We start from the raw sequence: 26,206 nt of genomic DNA on the forward strand, positions 1-26,206 counted from the left end.
CAACACGCGCTCCCACGCGCCTCAATTGTATGACATCATGGATGATGCCACCAGACCTGGTTTGGCCCGCCTGTACAGATTTGACCTAATTTGACCCGTTGATCCTGACCTAGACCGAACTACCACAAAAAAAGGGCCTCGACCATGGTTGACTTTGACCAAAAAGTCAAAATTTTCAAAACCGACCTGTCCCACTCGGTTTTTCAAATACATTTCGATTTTGGGATCTGTTTCTTCATTCGAAACTCGGAAATTGCACAAACGTCCAATTTCCAAAAAAATTGACTTTTGCATAAATCTTGACCGAAAGTCAAAATTTTCAAGAAGGACCTGTCTTGCATAGTTTTTTGTGTAGATTCCAATTTTAGGATCTATTTCTTCGTTTGAGAATCCAAAAGTGCTCAGGACTTGAAAATCACCAATCTGACCCACTTCTCCGAAGTACTGGCAATGTCCAAAACTCAAGCTCTCGAAATCAAAGTTTGAGATTCATCCATTTAGTTTGGACTCCTTCAGGGTTATCCTCCAAACTTCATCAAGACTTCTCTTTCAAAAAATGAATGAACTCTCACAAGTGTATCCTAAACTTGGAATTACATTGGGTCACCAATTCAACCTCTCATTCGTGTTCGGTGCCTACCGGTCTCCCACCTACCATTCCTGTTCAGTGCCTACCATTCTTATCAAAAATTCTCATTCATCATTCTCATCTGACATACCCATCTACCATTCTCCATCTCTCCGCTATAAATAGAAGGTTTAGATTCATTGAAGTTCACCAAGAAAAACGAACTAAATCATGAAATGAAGATTTGTTTCTTTCAAATTTTCAAATCCTCCTTCTCACATCCATTTCTCGCTATAGCTTCATTATTCCAAACACCTAGCAACCACTGTTGCTTCATAATCATCTTGAACCCAATCTCCTTATGGTTCAGTAGAAACCCTCCTCACAACATCATTGTAGTTTTAAGATCCAAATAAACTTTGTTTTTCCACTTAACGACTACATTTGTTCATAAAATTTCACATAACATAGCCTATATCATTGTTCCTTGTAGTCTCAGATCTACCTAATCAGGAGATCTAAGGCCCGAATCTCTTGTACCCTAGCTCAAGGTGCTTCCTAACGGCTTTGGAAACTCCATAGTCCTTCTTAAGTTGTTTGGTCTCACAACAAAGGTAGAGGTTTGAAACAAATAGCAACTTGTCTGGTTTCCAAACCAGGTTCACAAGTTAGCTCCATCTTTCATTTTTTGGGCTTTTCCAACATACGGCAAACTCATTACCTTATCTGTCTCAACCGACCTCCCGACGTTGTTCATATCTTTCAACAAGTGTCATTATATAGGGGTTGTAAATGTGTTGGGGTATCCTACAAATTTTCCCCCATCCAACACTTACAATGACCTCCAAGGTACTAGCTCGTTAGAGATCAACCTTTGGGGTCAGTAAATGGTCGCCAAAGCCTCATTCCATGTTCCCACCAGTGTGGGACCCAAAGGTCATCATTGCTGGTACCTCAGAACACACTCTTCTAGAATTACTCCAACTTAAATTCTGCTTGAAGTATTTTAGAAAGTACTCTTCAGAAATTACTTCAACTTGACGTCCCTCGGCATGGTCCCATCACACAGGCACATTCAATGACTTGCCGCCAGACCTAATTCAGCATGCAGTCAGTTCCATATCCTAAAATACCCTAGAAACATCTACACCACAAAATCCCCAATGTATAGTGCTAGCTCCATGGTGTTGTATGTTTCACCCATTCACCATCTTTGCTTCATCCTCGTCTTCTTCACCACCATCATCAGTATACCCAGAATCCATAAGCTTCTGAAATTACCTCAACTTAATCTAAGTGATACAATAACACATGCGCACTCAACCACTTTCCCACATGTCCTCTCTGTAATCCAAAGTATATTCTTCGGAAATTACTTTGCCTGGACTTCTTAAAAATGCAAGGCTAGCCCCATGACTCTGCATGCTATACCTAGCCAACATTCTCACCTCTTCCCCATCTTTTACACCCTGTGATCGCCGCCAACGATCCAAAATACTCTTCTAAAATCACCTCAACTGAAATGATTCAATCTTGCAAGTACATCCAACTATGAGCAAATAACTTTCAGCCTCACCAACCCACTCCAAGTACCATGGAACACTCTTTTGAAATTACTTCAACTTAACCTCTATTGAGAAGGCTCGGTCACGCAAGTACATTTAAATGCTTGCAAACCCCCTTTTTGGTCTCATCAAAGCCTTTCATATGGGTGGGTCCACTCCTCAAAAATTACCTCATCTTGCTGAAAGCTTCACCACTTTCAACTACTTTACTTGAAGAGTCAAGTGTAAAAATCCATTTTCAAAACTCATTCCCGCACCACACTCCGAAATTGTGTGCATGAACGAGTCTCGAGGGGGCATTTGTAGAGAGGGAAAATTTCCGACCTATCACAAGCTGACACATCATACTACCAAATCCACAAAATACCGCCAATTACAAAGCGCCACGTACTGCTACTAGGTTTTGCTATCGCGACTTAAAAACCAACAGAAATTTGCCAAGTGTCATTGAAATAGAGGCAGAAAATGCATGCAAAAAGCAATCACACATCAGCGCATGTAAGCGATGACATAAGTAGTCCAGCACGTGTAAGCGAAGACATAGGCAGTCCAGCATTTGTAAGAGATGACATATGTAATCCAACATGTGTAAGCAATGACATAAGCAGGTCTATCAGGCTGTGACATGTGTCACTAATCAGACTCTGCCGTGTGTCATTCACCCACCCCCAAACTCCTATAAATAGAAGCATTCCGAAGGTATTTCAAAAGACCAAGACATCTTGGGAGAGGACCAGGAAGATATCTTGAGTTCAAAAGTCTAGAAACTCTGCTGGAACCAAGCCCTGAAGCCGCCAGGAACTTCAAAAACTTCAACTTCGAATACAAAGAACAGTCGAAGAGAAATCATCTAAACAACTTGCCTGGATCTCAAAGGTCACTGGAATCAAGCTTAAAAGCCTCTAGAAACCTCAACAAATCACAAATTAGTGAAGCTCTATGGATTCAAGCCTCCAAAGCCCCGAAGAACTTCCGCCACAATCCTTCAAATACGAAGAACATTCGAAGCAGAATCATCCAAACTACCTGCCTAGATCTCAAAGTTCACTGGAATCAAGCTCGAAAGCCTCGAGAATCCTCAACAAACCACAAATCAGCAAAACTCTATGGATTCAAGCCTCTAAAACACCGAAGAACTTCCACCTCAAACCCTCAAAAAGAAGAAGAATGCACGAAGAACACAAAGAACACACGAAGAACACGAAGAACGTGAAGAATAAAGAATTTCTAACAAGCTCATTGCCAGAGATTCATTGTAATTCATTTTCAAAGATCTTCGATCCATTCCTCAACCAAATTGAAGAATATTTTGTATTCGAGTCAAAATCACATTACCACAATTCCAATCAATAAGTCTTGCAAGGAGATTGAATCGGAGGATCACTTTTTTTTTTTTTTTTTAAATTTCAGATAATTGTACCACATATTCATCAATACAAATTCGCATTTATGAAACTATTTTACTTGTTTGACTTATTTCAAACTAAGAAATTTAGTCGTCCACAAATGTGTCAAAATAAAAAGAGTGAAAGATGTTGAAAACTTAAACTTACTTGATTTGGAATGTCATTGTTTACCCTACTAATGAAAACTTTAACATACACATTATATAATATCGTTGTTTGTGTTCTAAAGCCACGTGTCCATTGATTCTCTCCGTTATTATATTTATCTGAGTTTGTGTTACTTTTGTAACCCAAAAAGGCTCTGTAAATTTTTAATGTGGGCAAGACTTAAAACAAAAACCCACTTTATTCCATATCCCAATCTATGACACCATATTTTTAACATAAATAACCATAAAGTAAATAATTTTCAGGAGCATTGCTTCTTCACTTTGCTTTGTTAGCATTCAAAGAGAGTTTTTATTATCCTTTTCTCTTTTTTCTCCGTTATTGATAATTAATCACTGAAGTAGGTCAAAATCACTTCGGTTCAGTTTAAGAACCATAACATCATAGCAAGGAAAAGTTTTGACTTGAACAGAAAGGAGGTCAAATAAAATAGATTGTCTTTGACACCACTCTATAGTTGTTCTAACAACTGGTCCCATTAAAATTGTTATCCAAGCTCTTTTATGTATACTTTTGCCAAGTTAACTTCTATCAACTACTCAACCAAACACCCTTCCTTCTCCCCCATATAGACACTAATTACGTACCTTTGAGGTACACAGACTCAAGTGTACGTTTTGGCTAGCACCAAAGAACATACTAAAAGAGCATCAGGTTAGAGACACATAAAAAACATGGGTGTGGCTCTTATTTCCTCTCCAGCATTTCCCAGCGTCTTTCTATTCTCATTGATTACAGTGTGTCTCATTCCTGAGCTCACACTGGCTGCAGGCATTACCAGGCACTACAAGTTTGATGTATGTTTTGCACACCTTGGTACCTAAATTATTAAGAAAATACTGTAGCAAATCTTTTAAAAATTTGATTATACTTTTTGTTTTTTTGGTTCTTTCTTGCTATTAACACTTTTGACTTATCTTGTAGATCAAATTAAAAAATGTCACACGACTGTGCCACACAAAGAGCATTATTACTGTAAATGGACAGTTTCCTGGGCCTCGCATTGTAGCTAGGGAGGGTGATCACCTTCTTATCAAAGTGGTTAACCATGTCCAAAACAACATCTCCATCCATTGGTAATAAATCTGTACCAAGTTTTGTGCACTCATTTAAAGTTACAAAACAACTAATATAGTTATAAAATATATAGTTCCTAGCTTAAATTTAACTCCATGTTCTAATTTGCAATTGTGATAAATATATTTAAAACAGGCATGGAATTTGACAGCTTCAAACAGGGTGGGCTGATGGATCAGCATATGTGACTCAATGTCTCATACAAACTGGCCATAGTTATGTGTACAACTTCACCATTGTTGGCCAGAGAGGCACTCTTTTTTGGCATGCCCACATTTCATGGCTAAGATCAACTGTCTATGGTCCTCTAATCATTCTTCCCAAGCGTGGTGTTCCTTATCCATTCACGAAACCCTGCAATGAAGTTCCCATTATCTTTGGTGAGTTAGACATGCGTTCAGATTAGTTCTTAATTTGTTGATTTTTTGAAAGTTGATAAAAGTATAGTTATAGCTAGAAAAATAAACAAATAGAAAAGCTAACAAATACTTTAACTGCATTGGTTTAGAAGAATTTTTTTAAAAAAAAATTTTATGGAAAAAGAATAAAACAATGGACTTCTTTTTAACTTTTTTTTTTTTTTTTATCAAATTCTCATGAAAATTGTATTAAAGTTTTCCTAAAATGATTCATTAGTAAATGCCATAAAGAAACCTTTAACAAAACACATAAATAATTTTTTTTTTAAATAATAAAAGTATAATTGTGCTTATAAATAAGTATCTAACAATTAGATTTTAAAAAATTGTACGCAAATCAAAAAGTTGAAAAAAAGGCTAATTTATTCACATGAATCCATTTCCTCATTGATATATATATATGATAGTTTTTAGACCCCTAAAAACACAATTGAATTAACCTAAATAATTAGCCAAGTTGTTACTTAGTCCAAATTAACAAATCTAGGTTATCACAATCACAGAGATCATATCATGCAAAGCAGCGGAAAGATAAATAACACAAAGATATGATCACCCAGGAAACCAAACCGGTAAAAAACCTGGGGAGGATTTAACCTAACTATCCTCAAGGTAAAAAGCAAATCCACTAAAAAGAATCGAAGTTCATACAATAAGACTTACAAGCCCCCACGCTCGACTTCTTATTGCTATCCACCAGTAGAACTTACTGACACGACCACGTGCAAATCTAGGTTATCACAATCACAAAGATCATATCATGCAAAGCAGCGGAAAGATAAATAACACAAAGATATGATCACCTAGGAAACCAAACCGGTAAAAAACCTGGGGAGGATTTAACCTAACTATTCTCAAGGTAAAAAGCAAATCCACTAAAAAGAATCGAAGTTCATACAATAAGACTTACAAGCCCCCACACTCGACTTCTTATTGCTATCCACCAGTAGAACTTACTGACACGACCACGTGCAAGCTTCGAATCCACGGACTCCTTCTTTCTTTGGCCTTTGCAAAACACAAACACACCCATTTGTGACATTAATATCCCACTCAAAGATTAGCAACATAAACTCTCCTGTTTGTGACTCCAAGACCACTCTTGAAGGTTTAAATCATCAACACCTTTAATAACAAGAGAAGACAGCAACTTCTACAACACCGGTTCTTGAGATTCTTCAAAGAATAACATTGATAGAAGACATAAGAGAGCTTTTTGGGTACAAAACCCTAGATCTACAAAAGAGGCACAAGATGCACTCTAATCTCTCTAAAAAACTCTCAAAACCCCACCTAGGGTTAGCTTATAATGTCCTTTAAATACTGGAAAAAACGGCTCGCGATTTGGGCTTCAAACAAATAAGTTATGGTCTTTTTACGTTTGCTGATTTTGCTGATATGCAATTTTGGATCAATCGAACATGTCTTTCGATCGATCGAACTAACCAACTTGTAACTCATTTGTTTTTATCCCAAACTTGAGTTTTTTGTCTTGGGCTTCAATGTAGACCATTCTAAACTAATAAGACTTAGTTTTTGTCATGTTTTGTCATGGTTTGCCAACATTACAAACTCAAAACCTAACAATATATATATATATATATACTAACACAAACTTTGATACCAACAAATTTCAGGAGAGTGGTGGAATGCAGATCCTGAAGCAGTCATTACCCAAGCTCTGCAAACAGGAGGTGGCCCTAATGTCTCTGATGCATATACCATCAATGGACTTCCAGGGCCACTATATAACTGCTCAGCCAAAGGTATCAAATGCTATATGGAATATTTTCAAATGTTTCAAGAACTGTTGTATAGGTCAACTTAACATGTTGTATAAATGTGTCATCGCATGCAGACATTCAAGCTAAAGGTGAAGCCTAGGAAGACGTACCTTCTTCGGTTCATCAACGCAGCACTCAATGACGAGCTATTTTTCAGCATTGCAAACCACACCCTCACAGTTGTTGAAGCAGATGCCGTTTATGTTAAACCTTTCGAGACCAACACGCTTCTCATAGCCCCAGGACAAACCACAAATGTTCTTCTTAAGACCAAACCCAATTTCCCAAGTGCCACATTCTTCATGACTGCTAGACCATATGTGACTGGCCTAGGCACTTTTGACAATTCTACTGTTGCAGGTATCTTAGAACATGAATTTTCATCCAAAACAAAAAGCCTCTCATCAAACATTTCCATCAAAAAGCTTCCACTCTTCAAACCTGTTCTCCCTCCTCTCAATGACACTTCCTTTGCTACAAATTTCTCAAACAAACTTCGTAGCTTAGCAAGTGCTCAATTCCCTGCTAATGTCCCACAAAAAGTTGACAAGCGCTTTTTCTTCACAATAGGCCTTGGAACAAACCCTTGTGATCAGAATAACCAAACCTGCCAAGGTCCTAATGGAACAAGGTTTGCAGCTTCTATCAATAACATATCTTTTGCAGTACCAACCACAGCTCTTCTACAAGCCCATTTCTTTGGTCAATCAATTGGAGTTTACAACCCCAACTTTCCTATCAGTCCCTTAATTCCCTTTAACTATACTGGCAACCCTCCAAACAACACTATGGTGAGCAATGGGACAAAGCTAGTGGTTCTGACTTTTAACACTAGTGTAGAGCTTGTCTAGCAGGACACAAGCATTCTTGGCGCTGAGAGCCACCCTCTACATCTGCATGGCTTTAATTTCTTCGTTGTTGGGCAAGGTTTTGGGAACTTTGATCAGAATAAAGACCCAGAAAACTTCAATCTTGTTGACCCAGTTGAAAGAAACACCGTGGGTGTGCCTTCAGGGGGTTGGGTTGCTATCAGGTTTTTAGCAGATAACCCAGGTGAGAAATCAAGAACATCATATAATAAAATATAGTTGGACACATACAAATCTAATATAATAAAAAATATTACACCTAAGATCAAAAAAAAAATATATATATATATATATATATATATATTACACCTACTACAAATTTTATTACATAAGCAATCAATTGCATTCATAAATTTAATGTGTCAATATTTAAATACAAAACAAACAAAAAATATTAAAGAAAGTTGGCTATACTAGGTGATTAGGACATCAATACCTATATAGCAATTGAATCCAGCACGCATAGTAACTTTCATTAAACCTTTATTTTATTTTTTGGTCTCATAAGAACAATTAGATTTGCTTTTACAGCTTTTGTTCAAGTTTATAAAATAATGAAATTGTCGCTGACTTGTTTGAAACTGATGATGATACGCTGACAATTGTATATATATGTGGCAACAGGAGTATGGTTCATGCATTGCCACCTGGAGATCCACACAAGCTGGGGTTTAAAGATGGCTTGGTTAGTCTTAGATGGAAAGCTCCCAAATCAAAAGCTGCTTCCTCCACCAGCAGATCTTCCTAAGTGTTGATCTTTGACTTCTTGATTCATAGCAACTAGAAATTGCCCCTATTATCCTTTTTAACTCATTTTAGTTTTTTGGCCCTGCCTCGGCATTTTGTAGTTGATCTTCAATAAGTATTTTGTTCATCCATATGGAGCTAGGTATAGAAAAAGAGTGGGAATTTTTTTTGTAACAATTTCAAATTAAGTGTTAGTGTGAAGCCTAAATAAATTCCTTCAATAATATTGCCGGACAATGTATTACCATTATTTTCTTTCAATCACAAATTTTTATACTCGATATGTGTTTAGCATTTGCTCTTGGAATGTGAATCTTTATTTCTTAAAACAAGGTCAACTTTCTAGGAGCCAAACTATATAAAAATCACTACATAAAATGTTGCTATTTGTGACGAAACTTTTTCGACTGATAAGAAAAGAAAGGTACTTCTATTCAGTCGTCAAAAATTACACAAAAATTAATACTTCATTAGGAAATCATGATTTTTCAATAGCAAGTCTATTTTGTCAGAAATTACTCGCCAAATATTAAAACATTTGTTACGAAAAAAAAGTTTCTGTCAAAAAAACGTTTTGGTAGTTGTTAATGGTTAAAAACATTTTATGAAAAGAAAGTATTTATGACGGGAAGATAGATCCATCAAAATAAAGCTAGTTTCCAATAGACATGTGACCGTTAAAAATTGTTATTTTCTTTGGAGGAAGAGCTCCCTCTTTTCATTGTCGTATATTCTTCTTTTTCTTCTAAAAAAAAGTTTTCGTATTTGCAATAGCTTAAAATTCTATTACTTTGTCATTTGCAAGTTGCAGCGAAGATTTTGGTTGTTATAAATAATAAATTTTTCTTAAGAAAATAAGGTTTTAGACTTAGAGACAAGTAATTATGATTAAGGTTACGGTACACCATGCCTTTGCCCAAGAGCTTATAAGGCATGCGTGGGGCACATCTCTAACTGATGTGGGACTAGGGTGTCAAGCCAATATCGGCCAAAGTGCCTAAGGTGAAAATCCCAAAGACCACACTTGGGGCCAAGAACAAAACCATGCGGGCTTGGCTCCCTAAAGCGGACAAACAGCTTGTGCAGGAAAATCCCCACACAACAGTAATATTTGTTTTTCCTTAATAACTTTTAATTTAAAAGTCAAAATAAGGTCCCGTCTATTTTGGGACGACCCTTAAGGTCAGTAGTTTATGATTATGCATTCAATTTGTCATTTTTGGTAAAATTTGGTATTTTTGTCACCTAATCTCATAATTAGTGTGAATTAGGATTTTAGATGTTTTTCTCAGTATTTATATGTTTTGTAGCCGTCAAAGGCAAAGGGGACTATTATCAATAAACACAGACATTTTTTCAAATTTTCTTTTGGTGGATTTCTGTTTTATTCTCCTTGTGGATTCAGGGAAACCCCTTGTGGATTCGAGGTTTACTACTAGGAACTAACAGTTTAGTTTCTGTTCCATCAAGAGAACATCGTGTGTTCTTTCTTTAGGCTTTCGCGACATCAATCTATTCCCAATCTCCAATAAAAAAATATATATATAAAAAAAAAAAATTGATCCATTTATAATCCTCCATGATTTGCATTAATGGATCATCCAATTGGAAATAATAATAGAATGCATAAGTTGTTAGAAGAAGTTCTATGATGCATATAAATAGAGTATAGAGCCTAATTACCTTATTCCCTTTATGAGGGAGAAAGAAAATTAAGGAACCCCCGAATATTGGTAAAACGGCAACTATTGTTAATCAAGGAAAATAATTTGTAGTAAAAACAAGATACACTTGGACCAGAAGAATTCGTGCTCGAAAACAAAAAATATATATATTTTGTTTTCAAGCACGGATTCTTTTGTCGGTAAAAAAAGAAAAAAAAGAAAAAAAGAAATGTATTCAGGTGGGGCTTTTGGACTGTATCAATAAGCGAAGCCCATGCTTCGAGTTGTTTCATGCCATAAATAAACTTGAACACTCAAGAAATCCGTTGGACAGGCAGATTCGCATCTTTTACAACCAACATAGCCCTCTGTTCTTGGAGCAGAAGCAATTTGCTTAGCTTTACATCCGTCCCAAGGTATCATTTCTAATATATCTGTGGGACAAGCTCTGACACATTGAGTACAACCTATACACGTATCATAAATCTTTACTGAATGTGACATTGGATATATAATTTTTTGAACATCATAAATTTTCGATCTAGTAGAAATGAATTATACATTAACATTAGACACCAGATGAATCAATGATTTACCAAAATTTTCTAATCAATTTGCTTCTAGATCGATTCATGCTAGAGGGCCAAGATGCTTTGATTTCTTACATTTTTTGTAAAAACGATCAATATATTATGTATCATCCATGATAATAAATATAATTCGCCTTGATAAATATAAATAAATAGTATAATTTCTATGATTAATACTACTTATTCAACAAATTCGATTGATTGATATGAGTTGATTTTCTGTTATGATAAATTGAGGAAACAATAGCTGGTCCAATAGCTGCTTCAACAGCTGCAATAGCTATAACAAAAATTGAAAAAATATTTCCTTTTAATTGGCGACTATCAAAAAAATCAGAAAATGTTACAAAATTTATATTAACTGCATTTAGTATAAGTTCAAGACACATAAGGGCTCTAACCATATTTCGACTTGTGATCAAGCCATAGATACCGATAGAAAATAAATAGGCACTCACAACAAGTACATGTTCAAGCATCATTGAACAACTCCTTATCAATTTCAATTCATTTCAAGATAAAAACAATTTAATGGGTTCAATTAATTATAATATCAAAAAGTATGGAACAAGGGACTATTTTAGTATTGGTAATAGATCGAATAAAAGAATTTAATTTTAGATAAAAAATCTTCAAATAAAATGGAAGTGGGGGGAAATTTATGTGATAACATAGAACAAAGTTTAATTTGGACTTTTCTTATTATATTAATATTAATAGTTCGAAAGATTTATTATTGACGAGCCACAGCAATTACGCTTATTAAAGCAGCTAAAAGAATTATCGAAATGAGCTCAAATGGAAGGAAAATTTTGTTGATAAATGAATTCCAATTTGTTGACTGTTACTTATCAAATCGTGCTCTATAATCTAGTTTGATCTGGTAGTCCAAATAATCCCGTACCATGACGTATCTAAAATAGTAGCCATTAATAGACAAAAAAGAATTGTACAAATCAGCAAAGTAACCCCATCCCCAGCAGTCCAATGATTCAAATCTTTGTAATATTCTAAACCATTCATAAACATCACAGCAAATAAGTAGTTGCGCGGCAACTACCAAATGGGAATTTGATAGAATATAGAATAAGGATATACAAACAAGAACCAGTCCCAACGAAAAGGCAGAATAAATTGTGTTGGTAAGTAATACAACTCATATACCTCCTAATATATGACCTGACCCCAAAAAGACCTGAAGAAAATCATGTATCGGTCCAAGAAAACCCATTATATGTAAAGAGATAAATAAATCGAAATTTTTTTCATGACCTTATTGACCCCACCAGGAACATTTTTATGAAAAGTTTTTAATTGAATTAAATCCTAAAGAATGTGAATTGATGTAGGTACAGCTATTGGACTAATATAATTACAATATCATTTTTTTTTCTTAAAGGGTAGTTTTAGACTAGATATTTCTATTTTGAAATAATTCGAGATAGAGTCATAGATTTTCAATCCAAATTGAAGCACGAACCAACCCCTCAATAGTTTTTTTTATTAGTGACTAAACAAAATAAATGAAAGAAACCGCATTCCTTTCAAGCAAAAGAAAAAGGACCTTCCTAATTTGAATTTGAAATTACCATTTCTTTATCTTTAATATCTTTTGTAGGGGCACAATTTTTAACGGCCCGGGAATGTGCTTGGACTCGTATGTAAAGGGCCCAAACAATATGATTTGTAGAGAATGGGTTTGGAAAGGCATGCCCTTGGGCGCTGGGCAGGGGTCTGGTCCTGGTTTCGTGAGAACTCATACAAAGGTAGGCTTGGACTGCATAGCTGAGCCTTACCTTGGTATGGTTTAGGAGGTTTGGCTCCTCGGCATTAGTCCGAGGAGCATTACATTCTCACCAGTCTCCCTCTTTTCCTCCTCTTTCTCCGAGCCCCCCCCCTTTTTAGCTCTCTTTTCCCTTTTATACTAGTATTCAATTCTTCTTCTTCATCTACGTGTCAGTTTCTCCTTATTTGGGGCAATTACTCGTCCTATCAATCCTTACGTCGGGGTGGTTGGGAAAAGCTGGATAGCATGGTATGAGTATGGGTTTGTCAGGCTGGGCTCCACATTAAGGTGCTGGCAGCTTTATCGCTTTACTGCTGCTCTTGTACTGAATCTGTCCTTTTCTTCAGGCGTTTTTGTGAGATGTTGGACGTAAAGTCGTCCTCGGCCATATCCTTGGGCCTTCAAGGAGCTTTCATTGCGCATCCTTGGCAGTAGGGCTCCTCGGCCTGGGCTTTGGGCCCTTAATACAAAGTGGGCTGGGACCTCAAATTTCGGGCCCCACAATAGCCCCTCAAAATCCTGCTGCCCAACTTTTTAGTTGGGGAGGAGGGTTTTGATGACGTTAGGCCCACATTATGGCTCGCTCAAATCCTGCACTCTATTATTATTTGCGCTTTTCATTTACATGGGAGGCGTGTCAAGATAAGGGCCACTCCTTTATTTTTCACTCACGCGGAGTCTTTGACATTTCGGTACTCGAGGTGCGCCTTCACGAGGATCTTCAGATCCTACGGCTGAGGATGAGGTTGGAAATTGAGCCAAGTCTGCCTTGTCCGTAGCGTTCCTTGGAAATTTGCATAAATTAAATGCCACCGGTTTGCTCTGTGTATAAATAGGGTAGGGGGTCACTCTCCTTACATATGAACTCTCCTGTTCCCTTCAGAATCATACTCCTTCTGCCATATCCACGATCTCCATTTCTAGTGCCATTCTGCCTCAAAGCAAGATGTTGGAGGCGTGGATGGGGATGAAAAGTCTTCGCGCGCTTCAGAGGCACCGAATCCTCATGATACTTAAGGTGATGTGGTACGGACAAGGATGGCACAGATTCAAGCCAGTCCCCTGTTTTGACAAGGGGAAGATGGTACTTCTCCCTCTTTCAGCCAAAATCCGAAGCAGGTTCTGGTCATGCCAGATTTTTGGTATGTCAGAAGAAAGAATTTCCGCCATCAGCGCCGTCTGCCTTGTTGCAGGCAAATTTTCGCGGGGGCTCCTCAACTTTCCGGTTCCCGGCACCTTTTCTTCAACGGTGCGGGCCTCAAGTTGGGTTCCCTGCACCTTTTCTTCAGCGGCGCTAGCCCGAAGCCAGGTGCTCTCTGCACCTTTTCTTCAACGGTGCAGGCCCCACGTTGGGTTCTTTGGCTGCCTGAGTTATGGGCATGTAAAAGTATTGAGGAATGGTTTCCTTAATCAGCATCTTGGAACAGCAGCCAACCTCTCCTCTGTGCTTCTTCTTCGGCTTTATCTTCATTCTCTTGTATTTTTTCTTTTCACTTACGTAGTTAGCTTTAGTATAAGCTTATTACAGCTTTTCATTGTACACTGTACTATTTCTTTGTCTTAATAAAAGAGGAGTTTATTTCTTTCTAAATACTTTTCTTTTCTGCAACAACTACGTTATGCATGAATATTAAATATACGCTTGCCTTTAATGATACTTGGAGCAGAAAAATGCCTTAAAACAAATTCCTACTAGTTTAAACTTACTGACATTATCAAGTATAGCAATGGTAATTCTCAATAAATTAAACTCTTGAAACTAACCGGGATAACGGCCGAGCGCTGTGCGATGCATGCAAAACAAATGTCCGAGAACGATGAACTCTAAATAATTCGTCCGAGAGGGTAGCCGAGTAGTGAGGGACTTCGATTGTGTTTTTGATAACATATTGCTCTATATTGCATCAATACCTTTGGTACTGAGGATCCGAGGGTAGACTGGGGAATCCGTGCAGTTTAGGGATTAACCCAACTGTTAACGGGGAGTTCTCCTCGGATGGATTCTAAGGTTCATGTAACGTAGTTTTTCTTTTAAGTAGTTGGTTCCCCCACGGGCTTGAGTCCGAGGACCATGCAAGGCCTTGGTTTTGTCCAAAACTTGTAGGTTTCTCTTTTAAGTATTTGGTTTCCCCACAGGCTTGATTCCGAGGACCATGCAAGGCCTTGGTTCTGTCCAAAACTTTTGATTTTTCTTCTGTACTTGGTTTCCCCATAGGCTTGAGTCCGAGGATCATGCAAGACCTTGGTTCTGTCCAAAACTTTTGATTTTTCTTTTAAGTACTTAGTTTCCCCATAGGCTTGAGTTCCGAGGACCATGCAAGGCCTTGGTTCTGTCCAAAACTTTTGATTTTTCTTCTGTACTTGGTTTCCCCATAGGCTTGAGTCCGAGGACCATGCAAGCCTTGGTTCTGTCCAAAACTTTTGATTTTTCTTTTGTACTTGGTTTCCCCATAGGCTTGAGTCCGAGGACCATGCAAGGCTTTGGTTCTGTCCAAAACTTGTAGGTTTTTCTTTTAAGTATTTGGTTTCCCCAGGCTTGAGTCCGAGGACCATGCAAGGCCTTGGTTCTGTCCAAAACTTTTGATTTTTCTTCTGTACTTGGTTTCCCCATAGGCTTGAGTCCGAGGACCATGCAAGGCCTTGGTTCTGTCCAAAACTTTTGTTTTTCTTTTAAGTACTTGGTTTCCCCATAGGCTTGAGTCCGAGGACCATGCAAGGCCTTGGTTCTGTCCAAAACTTTTGATTTTTCTTCTGTACTTGGTTTCCCCATAGGCTTGAGTCCGAGGACCATGCAAGGCCTTGGTTCTGTCCAAAACTTTTGATTTTTCTTCTGTACTTGGTTTCCCCATAGGCTTGAGTCCGAGGACCATGCAAGGCCTTGGTTCTGTCCAAAACTTTTTGATTTTTTTCTTCTGTACTTGGTTTCCCCATAGGCTTGAGTCCGAGGACCATGCAAGGCCTTGGTTCTGTCCAAAACTTTTGATTTTTCTTTTATGTACTTGGTTTCCCCATAGGCTTGAGTCCGAGGACCATGCAAGGCCTTGGTTCTGTCCAAAACTTTTGATTTTTCTTTTGTACTTGGTTTCCCCAAAGGCTTGAGTCCGAGGACCATGCAAAGCCTTGATTCTGTCCAAAACTTTTGATTTTTCTTCTGTACTTGGTTTCCCCAAAGGCTTGAGTCCGAGGACCATGCAAGGCCTTGGTTCTGTCCAAAACTTTTGATTTTTCTTCTGTACTTGGTTTCCCCATAAGCTTGAGTCCGAGGACCATGCAAGGCCTTGGTTCTGTCCAAAACTTTTGATTTTTCTTCTGTACTTGGTTTCCCCATAGGCTTGAGTTCGAGGACCATGCAAGGCCTTGGTTCTGTCCAAAACTTTTGATTTTTCTTCTGTACTTGGTTTCCCCATAGGCTTGAGTCCGAGGACCATGCAAGGCCTCGCGTCTGTCCAAAACTTTTGATTTTTCTTCTGTACTTGGTTTCCCCATAGGCTTGAGTCCGAGGACCATGCAAGGCCTTGGTTCTGTCCAAAACTTTTGATTTTTCTTTTAAGTACTTATTTATTTTTCGACCATAAGCCCCTATACCAGGGCGGGGAGAGTCGGCTTGAGGCCAGAAGTCCCTAGAGACGCCCGCGCCCTTGGCACTGCAAGGCGTAGCCCCTAGTAGAAGTTTATGTCGGAGCAACAACTGTATGTCGCCGGAGACGGAGGAAACCCCACGAACCTCTGCTTGCTAGAGAGTTGACTTCACCGCCACCTGCGCCAACGCGCAAGCCTTCCCACAGACGGCGCCAATTGTAAGGGCACGATTTTTAACGGCCCAGGAATGTCCTTGGACTCGTATGTAAAGGGCCCAAACAATATGATTTGTAGAGAATGGGTTTGGAAAGGCATGCCCTTGGGCGCTGGGCAGGGGTCTGGTCCTGGTTTCGTGAGAACTCATACAAAGGTAGGCTTGGACTGCATAGCTGAGCCTTACCTTGGTATGGTTTAGGAGGTTTGGCTCCTCGGCATTAGTCCGAAGAGCGTTACATTCTCACCAGTCTCCCTCTTCCTCCTTCTTTCTCCGAGCCCCCCCTCCTTTTTAGCTCTCTTTTCCTTTTTATACTAGTATTCAATTCTTCTTCTTCATCTACGTGTCAGTTTCTCCTTATTTGGGGCAATTACTCGTCCTATCAATCCTTACGTCGGGGTGGTTGGGAAAAGCTGGATAGCATGGTAAGGGGTATGGGCTTGTCAGATGCTAGGCTCTACGTTATGGTGTTGACAGCTTTATCGCTTGTACTACCCTTGTACTGAATTTGTCCTTTTCTTCAGGCGTTTTTGTGAGATGTTGGACGTAAAGTCGTCCTCAACCACATCCTTGGGCCTTCAAGGAGTTTTCATTGCGCATCCTTGGCAGTAGGGCTCCTCGGCCTGGGCTTTGGGCCCTTAATACAAAATGGGCTGGGACCTCAAATTTCGGGCCCCACATCTTTAATCAAAGGATTTGCTTCTTCTTCTTTTTTAGGTGAATTTAAAATTGTTCGAATTGTATAATTGTCAATTACTGACATCGGTAAACGACCCAAGGCAATTTGATTATAATTCAATTCGTGACGATCATAAGTAGAAAGCTCATATTCTTCAATCATGGATAAACAATTTGTTGGACAATACTCAACGCAATTACCACAAAATATACAGATTTCGAAATCAATACTATAATTAAGTAAATGTTTCTTTTGAATATTAGTTTCCAGTTCCCAATCAACAACAGGTAGATCCATAGGGCATACATGAACACATACTTTACAAGCAATGCATTTATCAAACTCGAAGTGTATTTGACCGTAAAAACGTTCTGATGTGATTAATTTTTCATAAGGATATTGAATAGTTACAGGTAAACGATTTGCATGGGATAGGCTAATCATGAAAATTTGACCAATATATCTTGCAACTCGTATTGTTTGTTGACCATAATCCATAAACCTGGTTACCATAGGGAACATATTGTAAATATCTATGAAAATCTTTATGTTTGTTTCTTTCTCTTGTTTGGGGCAAGCCATAAATATAGAATAAAGTATTCCCTTATAGAGAACTGAGTTGGAAAGAGGTTGTTAATAACAGATTGCCGAGAGAAATAGGTAAAAGAAATTTCCATCCCAGATTTAACAGTTGGTCCATTCTTAGCCTAGGTAAAGTCCATCTTGTTGTGATAGGAATAAACAAGAACAAATAAGTTTTGGCTAATGTAATAAAGATACCAATTTTCATTCCGTGCTTTATTTATTTCAAAAAGCTCGGCAACGAATATGTATGGAATAGAGATATTCCAACCACCCAAGTACAAAGCTGTTACAAATAATGAAGAAATTAATAGGTTTAGATAGGAAGCAACATAAAATAAACCAAATTTGATACCCGAATATTCGGTTTGATAACCCTCTACTAGTTCTTCTTCCACTTCCGGTAAATCAAAAGGTAATCTCTCACATTCTGCTAGGGAAGAAACTAGAAAAATGATAAACCCTATAGGTTGACACCACAAATTCCAACCCCAAAAACCATATTTTGATTGAGCCTCGACAATATCAATTGTACTTAAACTATTAGATAATCATAGTCGGCGATAACTTCACTGTCATCGTCGCTATTACAGAACCATACATGAGATTTTCGCTTCATATGGCTCCTTTACGGCCGTAAATAAATCTAAGGATCGAATCCTATTATTTATTTTGATTTATAAGATAAATGGGTTCAAAATCGAGTAAACGGCCCCGAATTCGACCACTTAAATTCTGTATGTTCTATAATAACTAAAAAAACATCTGAATTGATCTTATCCTTTATTTAATTAATAATTAAGAAATAATTATTTTCTAAGTAATAAGTTTGAGTCTTTAATAAAATACTGCTTGTAGAAATATCAATAACTCGTCGTTTTCAATTTTGAAAAAAAAAAAAAATTGTATTCTTTCTATTTTTTTTTCCTATTCTTCTTTCTTTTCTGAAAAAAAAAAAGGGGGGGGGGGGGGGCTTACTAAATAAAGGATTATTTCATTTCCAATAGTTATTTATTTAATTGGTGGATAGGAGTATACTCTAGATAGGAATCGTGGGGAGTACGGCCTAATCATTTCTACTAACTTAAAGCCCCAATCCGTATTCTTTTTATATTATGTATAAATATCCTTGGGGATAAATGATGTAAGGTTGAATTTATTCAACCATCTAATTGGCTTTATTCCGTGCCAAATTTGCTTGTAATTCAGCATTTAGTAACCCTGTATTTAGGTGGGTTTGATGTAAGGGTAGTGAGTGAGATAGAGTGAAGTTTGCTCAAGAGTGTGCAAGAAAACAAAGACTCACGGCTGGAACTCGCAGGTGACTCGCGGCTGCAAGCCGCCAGAAGCAGCACACGTGCCAAGCATGCTGGAAGATGAACAGTCATGCTAGCTGGAGCACTACAGGACAAAACAGGACAACTAGCCATACGGTTATCTCGCGACTGGATCTCGCGACTTAGTCAAGCCGCGAGGTCAAGCCGCGAGCCACCCCTGTTTTGTAAAACCTGACGTTTCACATTCCTCTCCCACTCCAGTATAAATACCCCTATTACCCACGATTGAAAGAGAGCTTCCAGAGAGAATTTTGAGAGAGAAACCCTAAAGAAAAACAAGATTGATTCACACACAATCTATACCTTAGAGACTCTTCAAATTCCTCAACTCTCTTCCTCTCCATTGTCAAATCCTTGAGAGGCATTATACCAAACCAGGTTCTCACCATCATCATCATTGTGAGACTGCTGTTTGGATTTCTGGGAAGCAGTTAGGAAGGAACCAATCTTCATTGGTTGATGCTACGGTCTAGTAGCGGAATCCGGGAAGCTAGAAAAGAAAAAGGTTCGGCGCAACCTCGTTGGAGCAAGAAGCTTGGAGGACTTAGGTGCACTGGGTAGATTAGGCTTGGAGGGTCTATTGCTGTTCTTGTATCCCAACTGTATTTTCTAGTGAATTGTTTACCGCTTGGAGGGCGGTGGAGAGGTTTTACGCCGAGGGCTTCGGTTTCCTCTTCGATAACACATCGCGTGTTGTCTTTGTGTTTGCATCTTCCTTCCTCTCTATCTTTGCCTTTTCATTATCTGCTGTGGTTTTATTTTGTTATGGCTTAGATAGTTTTTAACCAATTTCATATTATAGCATATGTTAAGTTTCCGCACACTAGTTGTTTGACATATTGCTTGAATTGGTTAAGTTGTAATTTGGGGGTCTAAACGTTCAAAGGTGTTTTGTACACGTTTTTTGAACTTTCAATTGGTATCAGAGCAGGTACACTTGTTGTGGTTTTATTACCTAAGTGTGATCCTAGACCCCTGTGTTGTGGTTGATTGTTTTGGTATATACCATGCTGAATTGTAGCTTAAGTGTTTGTGAAAATGACTCTATGCATATGTCTGAAAGGTGTCTTACTGATGATCTTGTAGAGTTGTTAAAATCTAAGAAACATGCTAGAGTATTTGTTCACATGCTGGAATATCTTGAAAATCAGAATCATGTATTACACAGTAGCATATCTGAATCTAAATCATTGATTAAGAAATATAAAAGAAAGAATAGAATATTGTGTGAGATGATTGAGAATCTGAAAATGAAAAATCAAACTGAAAGAAGCATGAAAACTGATGAGGAGTTTGAGATGAGTATGGTGGGGGAGCTCACATTTTTCTTGGGTCTTTAAGTCAAACAACAGAAGGAGGGTATATTTGTATCTCAAGAGAAGTATGCCAGAAACATTGTCAAGAAGTTTGGACTAGACTCCAAAAAACATGCCTCCACCCCCATGAGCTCTTCCACTAAACTGAATATGGATTCGTCGGGAGTTGAAGTAAGTCCTACATTGTATAAGAGCATCATAGGAAGTTTGCTCTACCTTACAGCCAGTAGACCGGACATTGCTTTCAGTGTGGGCGTTTGTGCCAGGTACCAAGCTAATCCGAAGGAATCTCATCTGACTGCTGCTAAGCGAATCATTCGATATGTGAATGGTACTGCAAACTATGGTCTGTGGTATTCAAAAGACTCAAATGATTGTCTTGCTGGGTATTCAGATGCTGACTGGGCTGGCAGTGTAGACGATCGGAAAAGCACTTCAGGCGGCTGTTTTTATCTTGGTAACAATCTTGTCTCGTGGATGAGCAAGAAGCAGAATTCAGTGTCTCTATCTACTGCAGAAGCAGAATACATCGCTGCTGGAAGTTGCTGCACTCAGCTTCTTTGGATGAAGAAACTACTTCATGACTATGGAATTCCTCAAGAAACGATGTGTGTCTTCTGTGACAACACCAGTGCCATCAATCTTTCAAAGAATCCTGTCCAGCATTCAAAGTCTAAACACATAGAGATACGTTACCATTTCATTCAGGATTTGGTAGAGGAAAGAGTTGTGTGTCTTGAGTTCATACACACCGACAATCAAAAGGCGGACATCTTCACCAAGCCTCTCGATGGTCCACGGTTTGAATCACTCCGTAAGACCATTGGTGTTGGTACAATTCCTTGACTCTCTTGTGTGTTATGTGCTTCACATATTTATAATATGATATGTTTGCTTGTGATGGGGCACACACTTCTTTGTTAGCTCTTTGTGCAACATGTTTATTGTTTGTTTGTCCATCTGTGGATTCTGTTGGTTCTTTCTTTGTTTGTTCAATCATTTTCTTCTTTTATGTCAAAAATCCAAAAATCACATAAAAATTAGAAAATCAGAAAGCTTGATTGACTTTGTTGAGTTTTTGTCTCAAAACTTGTTTTGCCTTGTACCTTTGTGCTAATGGCTTTGTGCATTTTCGAGCATTGCTTGTTTCTTTGCACTCATATCTATGTGGGAGAAATCTTGAAATCTTTGTGATTGTTGTAAATAGATCTTCAAACTTGTCATGAATGATTAGTGAATGTTTTTGTTGATCTTGAGACATGCATAGACTTGTGTCTATATATCTTCCCACTCTTTATTTTTGTTTTGCTAAAAAGAGCTCACCAAATGTAAATCTCCAAATGAAAAGAGATATTGAGCTGTAAAAGCCTGTCGCACATTCTAGTATTTGACTAGGAAAAAGGGTAAACGACCTTATATTGAAGTGTATGTTTATTCAAAAAACCAAAGGCTTATTCATTAAAGTGAAATATCTAATATCACTCTCACAATGAGAGGTGATTGACTCAAAAGATCAAAAAGATCAAATGTTATGATTGAAAGTGGAGTCAAATGTAAAGCTCCAAATCATGTTATCAAGTTTTGTGGGAAGTCATATATACATATTTCTATAATTGAGATGGGTCACATGATCTAGTGCTAATTGTGTATGCCTTGGTTGAATTGATCATTGAAGCTTCACATTAGACGAAGGACTATCTCATTTTTGATATCCACACACAACACACAAGTTTATGTTCAATAAATGCCATATTCATTTGTGTGATTGTACTTGATGAAATGTGTTTTCACATGCTCAATCTGTGTTAATTCAAGCACAAAAAGATTTTTGAGTGTTTTAGGTGTTTTTGGAAAGTATTTTGTTTGAAAAATCTGATAATTTCAAAAATCTTGTTTTGCCCTGTTTTGGCGGCTCAGTCGCGGGTATGTCAAGTCGCGAGCCTCAGTCGCATATTCGCTGGTCTTTTTTGGCGACTTGTTCGCGAGTGGAAGGTCCAGTCGCGAGGTTCACTCAGAGATTTTCGCGGCTCAGTTCGCGACTCACTCGCGGGTAGACCTTCCAGTCGCGAAAAACACTTAGAAAAATTTTCAATTTTTCGTCCTGGGATGTTTTGGCGGCTTGATCTGGCGACTTTTTGGCGACTCGTCTCAGTCGCGAAAATTGCGTGTTTTGGACATACAGGGGCAGTTTTTAAACTTCTTGTTTTTCCCTCGATCTTTTTGTGACTGTTCATTGTCTTTCTCATCTGCTCTTACCCATCACACCGTGTCTCCATTTTCGATCTCCATTGTTTGCCTCTTTTCAGATCAAGATCGTCGACTAACAGGTATGGTTTTTCTGTCTTGAACTCTATTTTACTTGTTGTTATGGTTTTCCCTCTGGATTTTTCACATTTGATTGTGATTTTGTGTTGGGTTTTTAGCTCAACTATTACTCTTTGTCCATGCTTAGCTTATGGAAGCTTGTGTTTCTGTTTTTGAGCTAGTTTATTTTGGGTGGTTTTGTTCTTCATCATGTGCTTAGCTAGGGTTAGCTAATTTTTGTCTAATCTGCTGTTGATGTCATGTTTCACTATGATCCTGTGTGGTATCCTGTTGATGTGTTGTTGAATGTGGGTCCTTTTTCAGCTAATTATGTGGTTCTATTTGGACTCCCTCTACTATGTAGTTCAATTTGGGCCATTTGTGTCCCTCATTGCTATTTTCTGACCATTTTCATCCAGCTATTAGGGTTTCTTCATTGTCCCTATATTTCCACTAACCCACTGCTAATAAAGTTTTTTTTTTTGGATTGTGTTCTGTCATTTCCCTTGTTCATAATGCAGACTGGTCATGTCACCATTCAAGAAAGCTGCTGTAAAAGGAGGTAGTTCCAAAGGGAAGGAACCAGTAATTGATGTTGATGATTTCCCACCTCAAACAAAAGGGACTCGCTCTTCATCAAAGAGATTCGATCCCGACAAGTTCAGATCATATGCAGCCTATCAGTCTTATGAGAATTTCTTTCTTCATGCCAAACCATTACTAGAAAGAGCTTTGGATCAGCCCTCACTTCATGACACTGACATTCCGAAATGGTTTGCTCACAAGGATTGGAATTACCTTCTCTCTGATCCGGATGACGCGTATGAAGAGTTGGTAAAAGAATTTTATGCTAACGCAATTGTGGAAGGAGATGAACTTAAGTGCTGGGTTCGGAAAAAGAGCTTTTCTGTCTCTCCTGCATATCTGGCAGAAATTCTTCACATCAACAGACCCATTTTCCGTCATTCGCCGGTTTACGATGATCTCTGTCCTGATGAGGAGCTTCTTAAAGAAAGTCTTGGTCAAGACTTGGAGTTCTCGCCCAATGGCAAATCCATCAGTGTTTCCTCTCTTTCTCCAAAACTGAGAGTGCTTACAATTGTAATGTTTCACAATTTGTACCCTTTATCAAGCACTGGGTATATGAACCTCGGACGGGCTTTGTTTCTTCATGATCTAATCTCTGATGTGGAAATAGACATCTGTGCTCATATCTTTCATGTTCTGCGCAAAACGGTTCTTCGAACTGAGTCTCAGATATGCGTTCCTTTCTGCAGTCTCATTTCACGGATCTTGAAGCTCAAGGGAATTTATCCAATGGCTGATGAATCTCCTATGTCCAAACCAAGTCCAATCAACATGCGTACATTCAATGCAAGCATTGGACATAGTCGGAAGAGAGCCAAACCAGAAACTTCTGCATCTCACAGTGACTCTCAGTTTAGCACTCTCTCCCTAGATGAGAAACTTGATCGCATTGTATCCTCTGTCCACGAGTTGAATACAAAGATGTCTGGGCTCACAGCTTCTCTACACCATCAAAGCACTCGGTGGGATATGAAGTTTACTTCTCTTCAAACTCAACTGGATCAAATTCAGAGAAAGCTGGAAGAGGATGACTAGTCTATTCCATGACAAAAAGGGGGAGAGATAGGCATGATCAGAGGGGGAGTGTCTTTACCTAAGGGGGAGTGTCTTTACATTCTTCTTCAGTTTCAGATTTCTCTTTAAGTTGATATATTGTGTTTTGTAAACTGTTATTCAGGATGTTTTGTGGTTTGTACCCATGTGCTTTTGTAAGCTTTTAGGGTTAATGTTTTATGCATAGTTTGTAGGCTTTATGGTTTGTACCTTGCTTAGTGCAGCCTTTATGCTATGTTAAAATCAGTACTTTAATCTAAATGTTATGCATTTTGGTTTATGTACTGTCACTCTTGTGCCCTTGTAGGATTGTTCCTAGATGCATATGCCTTGTGTGATATGCATTGGTTGAGTGTTGAGCATACAAGTGTCTTGCCTTGTGCTTGTTAACTTGTATGTCCTTGTGTTCATTTCAAGTGTGAATGAGCACTGTGATCACTACCTTGTGGTGTTCACTTGGTTGATCAAGCCATAGTTTGTTTCTTAACTCCATCTTTGCTTGATCACATATTGCCTGTTTCATATGCATTTATAATTTTCTGCTTACAATGATCATGGTGTATTGTTGTGTTTCAGGAGTATTGTGTTCATATGATTCAAGTGCTTCACAGCTTCTAGAGTTAGGTGTGAGTGAGTTTTGTTCAACTGTTCCCAACTCACATGTTAAGTCTAGAGTCTGTTTTAGGGTTTGGTCACGGAATAGCCAAAGGGGGAGATTGAAAGGTGAATTATTTCAACCATCTAATTGGCTTTATTCCGTGCCAAATTTGCTTGTAATTCAGCATTTAGTAACCCTGTATTTAGGTGGGTTTGATGTAAGGGTAGTGAGTGAGATAGAGTGAAGTTTGCTCAAGAGTGTGCAAGAAAACAGAGACTCGCGGCTGGGACTCGCGGGTGACTCCCGGCTGCAAGCCGCCAGAAGCACTACAGGACAAAACAGGACAACTGGCCATACGGTTATCTCGGGACTGGATCTCGCGACTTAGTCAAGCCGCGAGGTCAAGCCGCGAGCCACCCCTGTTTTGTAAAACCTGACGTTTCACATTCCTCTCCCACTCCAGTATAAATACCCCTATTACCCACGATTGAAAGAGAGCTTCCAGAGAGAATTTTGAGAAAGAAACCCTAAAGAAAAACAAGATTGATTCACACACAATCTATACCTTAGAGATTCTTCAAATTCCTCAACTCTCTTCCTCTCCATTGTCAAATCCTTGAGAGGCATTATACCAAACCAGGTTCTCACCATCATCATCATTGTGAGACTGCTGTTTGGATTTCTGGGAAGCAGTTAGGAAGGAACCAATCTTCATTGGTTGATACTATGGTCTAGTAGCGGAATCCGGGAAGCTAGAAAAGAAAAAGGTTCGGCGCAACCTCGTTGGAGCAAGAAGCTTGGAGGGCTTAGGTGCACTGGGTAGATTAGGCTTGGAGGGTCTATTGCTGTCCTTGTATCCCAACTGTATTTTCTAGTGGATTGTTTACCGCTTGGAGGGCGGGGAGAGGTTTTACGCCGAGAGCTTCGGTTTCCTCTTCGATAACACATCGCGTGTTGTCTTTGTGTTTGCATCTTCCTTCCTCTCTATCTTTGCCTTTTCATTATCTGCTGTGGTTTTATTTTGTTATGGCTTAGATAGTTTTTAACCAATTTCATATTATAGCATATGTTAAGTTTCCGCACACTAGTTGTTTGACATATTGCTTGAATTGGTTAAGTTGTAATTTGGGGGTCTAAACGTTCAAAGGTGTTTTGTACACGTTTTTTGAACTTTCAAATGACACAATATCTATTACTAATCCTTTGCGTAATTTGGCATTTCTAACCATCCACTCATTTTTGCTAACCCCCGCTCTATGGTAGCAAACACTAGTTAAAACGTAATACGGTTGATTCTTTGAACCTGCTTCAAG

General features: G+C 38.5%; 2 pseudogenes; both read left to right on the forward strand.

Annotated features, from left to right (window-relative positions):
- The first annotated feature begins 4,327 nt into the window (after positions 1 to 4,327).
- Positions 4,328 to 7,031, forward strand: LOC115953051 (annotated as a pseudogene).
- A 12-nt stretch (positions 7,032 to 7,043) lies between these two features.
- On the forward strand, positions 7,044 to 8,829 carry LOC115953055 (annotated as a pseudogene).
- The last annotated feature ends 17,377 nt before the right edge of the window (positions 8,830 to 26,206 follow it).

Source organism: Quercus lobata, chromosome 1, assembly GCF_001633185.2.
Source record: "Quercus lobata isolate SW786 chromosome 1, ValleyOak3.0 Primary Assembly, whole genome shotgun sequence".
Taxonomy (NCBI): Eukaryota; Viridiplantae; Streptophyta; class Magnoliopsida; order Fagales; family Fagaceae; genus Quercus; species Quercus lobata.